Genomic DNA, 10,265 nt, shown 5'->3' with positions numbered 1-10,265 from the left:
TTCCCCTCCTCCTCCTCCTCTTCCCCTCCTCCTCCTCCTCCTCTTCTTCCTCCTCCCCTCCTTCCCCTCTTCCCCTCCTCCTCCTCCTTTTCTTCCTCCTCCTCCTCCTCCTCCTCTTCCTCCTCTTCCCCTCCTCCTCCTCCTCCTCTTCCTCCTCCTCCTCCTCTTCCTCCTCCTCCTCCTCTTCCTCCTCCTCCTCCTCTTCCTCCTCCTCCTCCTCTTCCTCCTCCTCCTCCTCTTCCTCCTCCTCCTCCTCTTCCTCCTCCTCCTCCTCTTCCTCCTCCTCCTCCTCTTCCTCCTCTTCCCCTCCTCCTCCTCCTCCTCTTCCTCCTCCTCCTCTCCTCCTCTTCCTCCTCCTCCTCCTCTTCTTCCTCCTCCTCTCCTCCTCCTCTTCCTCCTCCTCTCCTCTTCCTCCTCCTCTTCCCCTCCTCCTCCTCCTGCTCCTCCTCCTCCTCCTTTTCTTCTTCCTCCTCCTCCTCTTCCTCCTCCGTCCATGTGGGTGTCAGTGAGTGTAGGTGAAGGATCCTTTTCCTCCCAGATTCCTATGCTTCCCTCAGCACTACCTGATATTCCTTTGTTAACACTTGTAAAATCCTAGAGGATCTGGATTCTTCTCTCTGTGCCTTTTGCCTTTGACAGCCCCGCACATAGCAGGCGATCAATAAATGCTCTGTTGATTGACCGTGAACATGCAAGGGATCTGCATTAGGGGCTGGATTTTTTTCTTCCCCGTGTATTTATTCCATCATTGTTTTGTTTTTAAACAGGGACAATTAACTTTTTAGTCTCGTGGATGATTTCTCTAAATATAGTTCAGCAGAAGCAGGCTCTGAAAAAGCCATTGGGATTCAAATGGAGCTACTTGACAATACCTATAAACCCAAACCGCTCAGCTCTCCTGCCAATCATAGGCCGCAGCCCGAGCCTCCACTTGCTCCTTGTTTGGGTTTAATGGCTCAGAGTGAGTGAAAATAGAAATTATTTCTGTTTGAGCCAGCCTCTCCTAGAGTCTCCCTCCCCCTTCCTGATCCCCCTTCTTCTGCCTCTAGCCTCGAACACTGACTGGGAGCTGCCTCTGACAAGGAGACCAGGGAAAGACCTCGCCTTATAAGGGTCCTGGTCTCCCACTGCCTCCTGACCCCGGGTGACTGGAGGAGAGAAGGGGGCTGGTGACTTTGCAGCCCCCATCTCATTCAGACCCAATTAGCTTGCACGTGGAGACATCCTGACGTCTTGTCTGCTTTGGGAATGAGGGATGAACAACTGGATGCCAGGCCCTGCACTAAGTGATGAGCCTCGAACCCAGCCCTTGTCAACTAGGAGGCTCGCCACCCCCGGAGCAGGGGGCTCTCTCCTCTGCCAGCATGTCCACAGCCTTCCCAGTGGAGTGGTTCGTGAGCGGGGGCTGACAGGTCTGAGCGGTCCTTAGGCCCCACCCTTGTCCCGCGGAGGGGAGAGGGCTCCCCCGAGTCAGGCCACACAGGCCCTTTTTTTCTCCTCCTCCCCAGTCAGTGGGAGCCAGAAAGCTCCGGGAGGATGCCCTGAATTCTAAAATCGAGATTGTTCGCCCGCCCTGGCTTTCCTTCGAAGCCTTTTCTCCTGCTCCTCATCCTTTATACATTGGCTCGGTTTCCATGGTAACCCTCTCTCAACCTGGCGCCCTATTTCCCAGCCCTTTTCATGCAGCAGCTTACCACAATGACATGGGGGGGGGGGCTCAGTCGCTGGGAATTCAGAATAATCGCGGCCATGCTTGGCGGAGGGGAGAAAGAAGGCGGCAAACCCCAGGGGCTTGGGAAATGGCAGCCATTATTTCTGTGAATAACAACCAGAGCCGTGATTTCCTTGGTTTAAGGAGCTCCCCGGTGGGTCACTACCTGCTCTGTAATCTTGGGCAACCGCCTGGGTCCTAGGAGGAGAAGGAAGAGGGCCAGACCCTGCCCCTGCTCTGGGGGGCCCTCTCCCGCTGGGGGACTCGGGGGCGCCCGGCTCTGTCCTACTGGGAGTGTGTGCTCTGTAGTCTCGGGCGCTCCTGGGGCGCAGGGGGGTAAGTGACTTGGCCGGGCACCCAATCCCTGCAGGTCGGAGGCAGGAGCCGGGCCCCTCTGTTGGGCTCATGGCTAAAGTCCGATTCTGGGTGCCGGGCCCTGGGGGCTCTTGGGCCAGGTCCTCCCAGCTGGAGAGGGGGCCCGGCCTCGATGGCACTCCCGGTGTGGAATGGTCTGCTCCCCGCTTGCTCTCCCAGGTCCAGCTTAGCTAAGCCTGGAGAGGATCATCACCCCCCCCCCCGGGTGCTTGAAGCCCCCCTCTTCCTGCTCTGATTGGAATTTCTCTCCCACCAGATCAGCTCCATGGTCCTGTGGGGGCCCTTCCTCTGCCCACCCGGCACCCCAGGGAGCCACGCTCCCAGTCACCCCCAGCACCCCAGAGCGGGACCAGCATCCCAACGTGCCTTTCACCCCGACTCATCTGCTCCGCAAGCAATTGTCTAGGAAGCGGCCGCCGAGCTCCCAGCACTGAGCTGGGATAAAGCAACGTGCTCCCTGCCCTCAAGTGCTCACATGGTGGGGGAGCCCCCACCCCGCCCCCACCCGGCAGCTGCCTTCTTTGTGGGCTTCTTCACCTCGGATCCCCTCCCCCACTCCCTCTGCTGCCTTCCTCTCTTCCCGGCTTGCGGAGACGCAGGGGCGTGTTTCATGGAGGGTCGGTTGGCAGCCCGCAGAGGGGGGCTCGCCAAGGCTCAGGATCGCCCAGGTCCTTTCAGAGCCCCGTTTCCTGATGGCCTTGATGGGCTCGGGGAGCCCAAATCCACCACGTTCTCCTCAGACTTGGATCAGCTTCCATTCCCCAAGCTACTTTCCCATGGAGCTCTCTCCCCATTCTCCTCTCCCTCTTCCTCTTCCCTCCTGCCTCTCTTCTCTGTCTCCTCTCCCTCTCCTTTTTCCTCTCTCCTTCCCACTCTCTCTCTGTCTCTTCATCTCCTTTCCTCCCTCTCCATCCCTCTGTCTCTGTCCTGTCTCTCTCTGTGTCTGTGTCTGTCTGCCTCTCTCTGCTCTGCCTCTCCTTTTTCTTTTTCTTTTCTGTCTCCCTTCTTTCTTTGTTCTATGTATGTCTCCTCTCTCTCTTCTCCCTCTCTTTTTCTTTTCTCTCTCCTCTTTTCCTCCCTCCCTCCTCCCCCCCTCTCTCTGTCTGTCTCTCTGTCTCTGTCTCTCTCTCCCTCTCCCTCTCTGTCTGTCTCTGCCTGTCTGTCTCTGTCTCTCCTTTTTCACTTTTTCTTTTCTGTCTCCTTTCCCTTTGTTTTATGTATGGCTTTTCTTTCTCTTTTTTTTTCCTTTCCTTTTCTCTCTCCTCCTTCCCTCCCTTTCTCTTCCTCTCCCTCTCTCTCTGTCTCTCTCTGTCTCTCTGTCTCTCTGTCTTTCTCTTGCTGTCTCTGTCTCTGTCTCTCTCTTCTCTCTGTCTCTGTCTCTCCTTTTCCTCTTTTTCTTTTCTGTCTCCCTTCTCTTTCTTTGTTCTGTATGACTTTCCTCTCTTCTCCCTCTCCTTTCCTTTTCTTGCTCCTCCTTCTCTCTCTTTCTCTCTGTCTCTCACTCTCTCTGTCTCTCTGTCTCTCTGTCTCTCTGTCTCTCTCTCTCTCTCTGTCTCTGTCTCTCTGTCTCTCTGTCTCTCTGTCTCTCTCTCTCTCTCTCTCTCTCTCTCTCTCTCTCTCTCTCTCTCTCTCTCTCTCTCTCTCTCTCTGCTGTCTCTGTCTCTGTCTTCTCTCTGTCTCTGTCTCTCCTCATCTTCTGCACCCCCCCTCCCCAGGATGGGTAGGCGAGAGGAAGCAGGCCTCCTCACCATCATGTTCATAGCCTTTCTTCCTCTTGGCCCAGGGCAGAGGAAATATGACTAACTTCTCCTTTCGGGACAAGGTCATGGGGAGCCTAGGCTAGCGGCCACCAAAGGAGGCTTTGAACTCGAAGCTGCTCCTGATGCTCTCCCCTTTATTTGGACCATGTGAGGGTGCAGCAGTGGGGGGTGGGGAGGGGAATCTGGTCTTCCCCTTTTCCTGAATCACAGACTCTTCTATTTGAAAGGAATCTGAGAACTCCATGCCAGAGCTGGGGCGTGGGGGTGTGGGAGGGTTTAAAACAGGATGAAAATTCTTGCAGGGGTTTTAGAACATGGAGTGTCAGAGCTGAGATGTACTTAGAACATGGACCCCCGAGCTGGGAGAGCCTGAGAACATGGAGTGTCAGGGCTGGGCAGGCTCTTAGAACAGGGACTACGGGAGCTGGAAGAAACAGACTTTGAGAGCAGTTCCCTCCTCTTCCTCTCCATGGGAATGCAGTTCCCTTCTGACAGAATTTGTTCTGAAGCTGCCCTGGCCTGTATCCTGCTTCCCTAAACCTGGTACTTAGAACACCCTCATCTTTTAAGCACCTGAAGGTTTCCAAGACACTTCAAATTAAATGACCTCATTTGGAATGGCTGAATAAGCTGTGGGATATAAAAGGAATGGAATACTGTTGTTCCATAAAAAAAAGTGATGAATAAGTTGATTTTAGAGAGGCCTGGGAAGATTTGCAGGGACTGATCTGAGTGAAAGGAGCAGAACCGGGAATGCGTTGTACACAGGAACTGCCCGATTGTTCAGTGATCAGCTAGGACAGACTCGGTTCTTCTCAGCGGTTCAGGGATCCGGGGCAATCCCAAGAGACTTTGGGTGGAAACCGCGTCCGCATCCAGAGAGAGAACTTTGGACACTGAATGCAACCAACACAGGCTGCATTCCCTGCCCGGCGGGACGCCTGCACGTCCCTATGGTTTAACGCTCGTCTCTGTGTCTGTGCTGAAGTTGTCTATCCTGTCCTCTCTAATGACCTCCAGCCTTGCATCTCCGACTGGATGTCCAGGAGACATCTTACACTAAATGTATCCCAAACTCATTGCCTTTCCCCTCCCCCCTCCCCATGACCGTAGAGGGCAACGTTCTTGGGCTCACACCCTTGGAGTCGTCCCAGTCTCCCGTCCTCCTCTTCCCATCTCCAGCTCTTGCCGAAGCTGACGGCCTTCAGCTCTGCAGCACTCTCAGACGGCGGCCGTCTCCCCGACACTGTGCAGACCCTCGTCACTTCCCCTCTGGACCAGTGCAGGAACCTGCAGCCCGGTGGGATTTCTCCCCATCCCAATCCATCCTCCATTCGGGCACCGGTCACAGGTCGGATCATGTCGCTCCTGCCCAGTAATCTCGAAGGGGCTCTTCTGCTCGGTGGTCAAAACTCTTTCGATATTATTAAAAGGCATTTAAAAAATAGAATTACAAAGGAGATCAATGAGATTAAAATACTATTATCAAACTATTTTTTAAAAAATAACATCACAGGCATTTAAAAATAGAATTACAAAGGAAATCAACAATATTGAAATAAGAACTCAAACCTGAAAGGTAGCTGATCGCCCCAGTGTCCACTCAGAGCACTCTCTGCCCTCTCTGTCTGTGCCCTCTTAGTCACCCTCACAGCCCTTATGTTATCCGTGTTGCTTCGTCTCCCTCTAGACCGTAAGACCCCTGAGGACAAGAGCTAGCTGTCCTTGTTCAGCATCACTCCCATAGCTTCTTGGACAGAGCCAGGCAGAGAACAGATATTCAGTGAATGGAGGAAAGGGCCTCTTTATGAGAGCACAGCAGGGCCTCTAGGGAAGCCCTAGGGAGGCCATGGAGCAGAAAGTACTGATGGGGTGAGGAGAGAAGCAGTCAGTCAGCAACAAGTGCTGGGGGATTCCAAGAGAGCCAACAACAACCCTGCCTTCTGGAGTTAGCTGTTTCCTAGAGGCAGCTGGAAGGCCCATGGACCATCAGATGACCAATCTAGAGCTGGAAGGGACCTTGGAGGCCACTTTAGTTGGAAAGATGGCGCCCTAGAGAGTAAGACTTGCCTGGGATCACACAGGTAGAGGGCATGGAAGAGGGAAGGGGGGAGGGATTCCCTAATTCCCAACCCAGTGTTCTGGGAAGCCTCCCAAGGTAAATGCCAGGGACAGGATGGAACTGAAAAACATAGTCTATGTTATGGTAATTGTTATCAAGATTCTGATCAGAGGAAATCTCTCCCGTGCTGGCCAAGTGTGGGTTTGGGTTTGAATAACAAAAAAGCTGCAATATTCAGGAGTCTTGGGTGTTCTCTCAAAACAATGATAAGCACTCCTTTAAAAAAAGAAAGAAAGAAAAAAGAAAGAAAGAAAGGAAGGAAGGAAGGAAGGAAGGAAGGAAGGAAGGAAGGAAGGAAGGAAGGAAGGAAGGAAGGAAGGAAGGAAGGAAGGAAGGAAGGAAGGAAGGAAGGAAAAAAGAAAGAAAGGAAGGAAGAAAGAAAGAAAGAAAGAAAGAAAGAAAGAAAGAAAGAAAGAAAGAAAGAAAGAAAGAAAGAAAGAAAGAAAGAAAAGAAAGAAAGAAAGAAAGAAAGAAAGAAAGAAAGAAAGAAAGAAAGAAAGAAAGAAAGAAAGAAAGAAAGAAAGAAAGAAAGAAAGAAAGAAAGAAAGAAAGAAAGAAAAGCAGAGATAAGAATTTCAAAGAAAAACAACAGAGAGACCCAGATTCTGGATGTGGATTTGGAGAATGAGCCAAAATAGGACCCTAGGGAAAATGAGGGGTCCTTCCTCCACTAGTAGCAGGACAATCCATGGGAAATTTTTTGTACAGGGAGGATTTTTCTCTTTTTCTTTGCCTTGTTTTTGTTTGGGTAAAAATCATACACAGAAAAGATATATATATATATAATCGATAAAAGATAATGTGTCAGAAAACTCCTAACTGGGTCTCAAAGCTTCAAATGACCATAAAGCAACCGAGCAACATGGTACCCAAATTCTAGATGTCCACAAGGCAATAGTTGGCCATGCAGGACCAAAGGTGGTCATTAAAAAAAAAAAAAAAAGATGGTCATTGAACCCCCGGGGGCTGATGACTCATCAAATGAGATAAACAATAAAGGAAGCCCAGCACAAAGCCTTCTAGAATGCAGAATCAACAAAGGAGGGACACTGATAAAGGGAAAAGCAAGAGATAAGTTGTCCCAATAGACTGTATATGGGAAGTCCCCAATAAACAAACAAATAGATGAATAAATGGATGAATTAATAAACAAATAGATAAATGAATAAATAAATAAATGTTGGTTGAATTGAATTGCATTGACCCCTAAAGCACTATTCAAAGAAGAGTTTACTAGGTGGCTCAGTGGATTGAGCACCAGCCCTGAAGTCAGGAGGACCCGAGTTCAAATCTGGTCTCAGACACTTAGCCTGTCCTAGCTGTGTGACCCTGGGCAAGTCACTTAACCCCAGCCTCAGGGGGAAACAAAAAAGAGTTTACTATGTCTATGGGGATTAAGGGACAGGGATAAGGGCCTCTTATCCCCCTGCCTCTCTCAAGTGGCCCCTTTGTGGTCCTCTGTCCTTCCCAACTCCCCCAATGTTCATTTTCACTTTATTTCAACAGGCCAGTGGATGTCCAGTGAGAGCTTGGGGACTGCCTCGCTAGCAAACCCGTCTGCTGGCAACCCCCCCCCCAGACCAATCTCCTTCCTCTCTCCGCTTGACACTGAGGGGCTTAGAACAAGAATCTGGGGACCTGGGAGAGACAGGCCTGGATGTATTCCCGGCCTCAGGGATCGAGTGTTCCCGGCCTGACAGGGACTCATTCAGGGATTTGGGGCGGCGTGGGGCCCCTTCTTGGGCCTCCGGCTCCACATCTGGAAAACAAGCCCTCCCAGGGAGGTGCTGACTGGGGAGGGATCCTTGTGCAGATGCATGAAGACGCTCATTCCATCAAAGGAGGGATTATTCTGCTGTAGACCTTGGACGGCTGCCTCCTCATGGAAAATGTAGGGAGGCCGTTTCCAGCCCAGCCTGCGGGGCCCCTCAGCAAACATTACTTGATCCTGATGTGGGGCGTTCCTGGGAGGCATCCAGCGGCAGTTGGGGAACAGTTCAGGGACACGAGTCGGAGCCACCCCCGGCACGGCTTCCTGTGGGGCCTGGCCAGCGGCTCGAGCTTCGGCCCCGGCTGTCCCAGGCTCCAGTGCCCGGCTCAGGGAGGACTCGGCTGAAAGAGGAAGAGAGGAAAAGAGAGTCTGTTGGGGCCTTCCTAATGGAAACTCAACACCTGCAGCTTGAAAGCTGGTCTTTCTCCTTGCCTCTCTCTTCCCTGCCCTCACAGAAGCTCTGAGAGGAGCGGGTCCCAGGGACCTGGGAAGAGGAGGGACACAGTTGGGAGTATCCCCAGCCTGACCCGCAGGCCGTGCATACACGTAGCACTTCAGTCTCCCATTGGAAAAGCCATCCTTCTTGGGTGGGACAGGAGCTCAGAGGCCTCCAGTCTGACCTTCGCACTTTATAGTTTCAGAATGAGGTCTGGGTAGATGATATGTGACTTGTCCAAGATCACACAGTGATTTGTGTGTCCCCAGAGCCAATACACAATCACCCACTTCGTCCTGATGCTAAAGTAAGACTGACTGAAGGTGGGAAGGAAAGGCCTCATGGGACGGAGCCTCTTGGGCCATCAACTTGTGTGAATAGGGGGACTCTCTACGTGGGCAACGAGGGAGGGAGGAGGGACCCCGAGTCCACTGCAGGGCCCCCCTGGCCCTAGTCTGAGGCCCTTCTTGTAGTGCGACTTCCAGTCACTCCCCATCTCGGGGCCCCAGAAAGGGGTTGGGTTGAGTAGGATCTCAAGCCTGGGCCGGTCTTTATTTCAGACAGTCCTTTGTTCAGAGAAATATGCAATCTGATTAAAAAGTGCTTATGGGGAGAGACAAAGATTTAGCCAAAGAACCTGGGACTCCAGCGTTGGAAGGGGCCCCAGAGGGCAGCTGGCTGCTCCAACCCTTACCTGAGTGCTATGAAACCTCCCCAACAGGTTCAGCACGCAGAGGCCCTCCAGGGCTCCCCATGGGCCCAGTGAGAGGGATCCGCCGGCCCGGTTTAGACCCACAAGAGAAGGGTCCGGGAGAACAATGCCAGAGTCAAAGAGTGGCAGATTTGTGACCAGCGTCCTGATAAAACAAAAACAAATGTGAATCTGGGGCCCTCTGTCCTTCCCGGCCTGATGGCAGAGAAAGTGGCTAGAAAGGGCTTCTGGAAGGAGCCTGATTCCCAGGCAGGGGACCCCACTTGGGCCCTAGATCAGCCCCTTACGCTCTGGTGATCATGGGCCAGTCTATTTTCCTCTCGGAGCCTCAATTTCTTCACCTGTAAAATGACCTCAATGATCTGCTCAGACGATTGTGAAGATTCCCCATCAGCTTTAAGTCTTATGACTTATGATCTAAGTCTGGAGTTTCCAAGCCACCCTTGTGACTTATCTATGCATTCCTGAAGGCCTTCACACTCTGTTCTTGTCCCTAGTTAAGCAACAGCTCATGAAGCAAGAGAAGGGGGAAAAGGGGAAGCACTTTGGGCCACTCTGTCTCTTCTGAACTGAGGGCAGTCAGGGACTTAAAAAACCCAAAGGATTCTGATCTTCCCGGCACTCTGCGAGGGCCATCTGATTTGGGACTCCGTCCACCGCTTAGGGGCTCCATTCCTTCCACCGCTTAGGGGCTCCATTCTTTCTACTTGTTAGGGGCTCCATTTCCTCCCTTGATTTTCCTCAGCCAAGGAATTCCTTTTTCCCTTGGGCCAAGAGCTTATTCCCTCCTCTTGCTGTTCAAAAATTCTTTTCTGATCAAAGCATCCTTCCCTTGGCTGAAGATTCCTTCCCCTGGTCAAGTCTCCTTCCTTTGGTATGACATTCCTCCCCTGGTCAGAACCCTCTGTGCGAAGTGCTTTTGAACCTGATAATGGCCGACCCTGGAGCCCCACTAGCTTTGGCTTTCACTAGTCCCATGGTTCAGAAACAGGATTCATGGGAATCCCCTCTGGAGCCAAGCCGTCTTTCTATAGGCAGGCTGGCCCCTCCTAAAGCGGAGTATCCCTTTCTTCTGGGAATGATGAGCAATTATTTTCTTGAGCTTCCAGGATGATGGATACCCACCCTTCCCTCCACCTCCCCCCCTCATTATGGCCTCTGAGCCTTGAGCAGAATGTGCAAAAAATCAGGTCTTCTTCATGACCAAGGATGCCTATAACTGGATGGGGAGAGTTCAGAGAAGGCGTTATCAGAGGCCCAGCCAGCCCAGATGATCTGAGGGAAGAACCTAGCAGGTCTCTAGTGTATACAAGCCCGGTGGCACTTAGGACCACTTCTGGCCTGTTGAATAAGCTCTGGTCCTGTGGCTGAATGAGTA

General features: G+C 52.1%; 1 long non-coding RNA gene across 2 annotated transcripts; it reads right to left on the bottom strand.

Annotated features, from left to right (window-relative positions):
• Window positions 1–5,308: 5,308 nt before the first annotated feature.
• LOC141547112 (uncharacterized) lies at window positions 5,309–9,920 on the bottom strand. Of its 2 annotated transcripts, XR_012483514.1 has the most exons (3): window positions 9,229–9,906; window positions 8,870–9,032; window positions 5,309–8,080 (listed from the first exon to the last, which is right to left on the bottom strand). It is a non-coding gene; the product is annotated as an uncharacterized LOC141547112 (long non-coding RNA). The 2 variants fall into 2 exon arrangements; XR_012483513.1 differs by having other exon boundaries at window positions 8,870–9,920.
• Between the last annotated feature and the right edge of the window lie 345 nt (window positions 9,921–10,265).

Source organism: Sminthopsis crassicaudata, chromosome 6, assembly GCF_048593235.1.
Source record: "Sminthopsis crassicaudata isolate SCR6 chromosome 6, ASM4859323v1, whole genome shotgun sequence".
Classification (NCBI taxonomy): Eukaryota; Metazoa; Chordata; class Mammalia; order Dasyuromorphia; family Dasyuridae; genus Sminthopsis; species Sminthopsis crassicaudata.
This window is presented reverse-complemented; position numbering and strand designations above follow the sequence as displayed.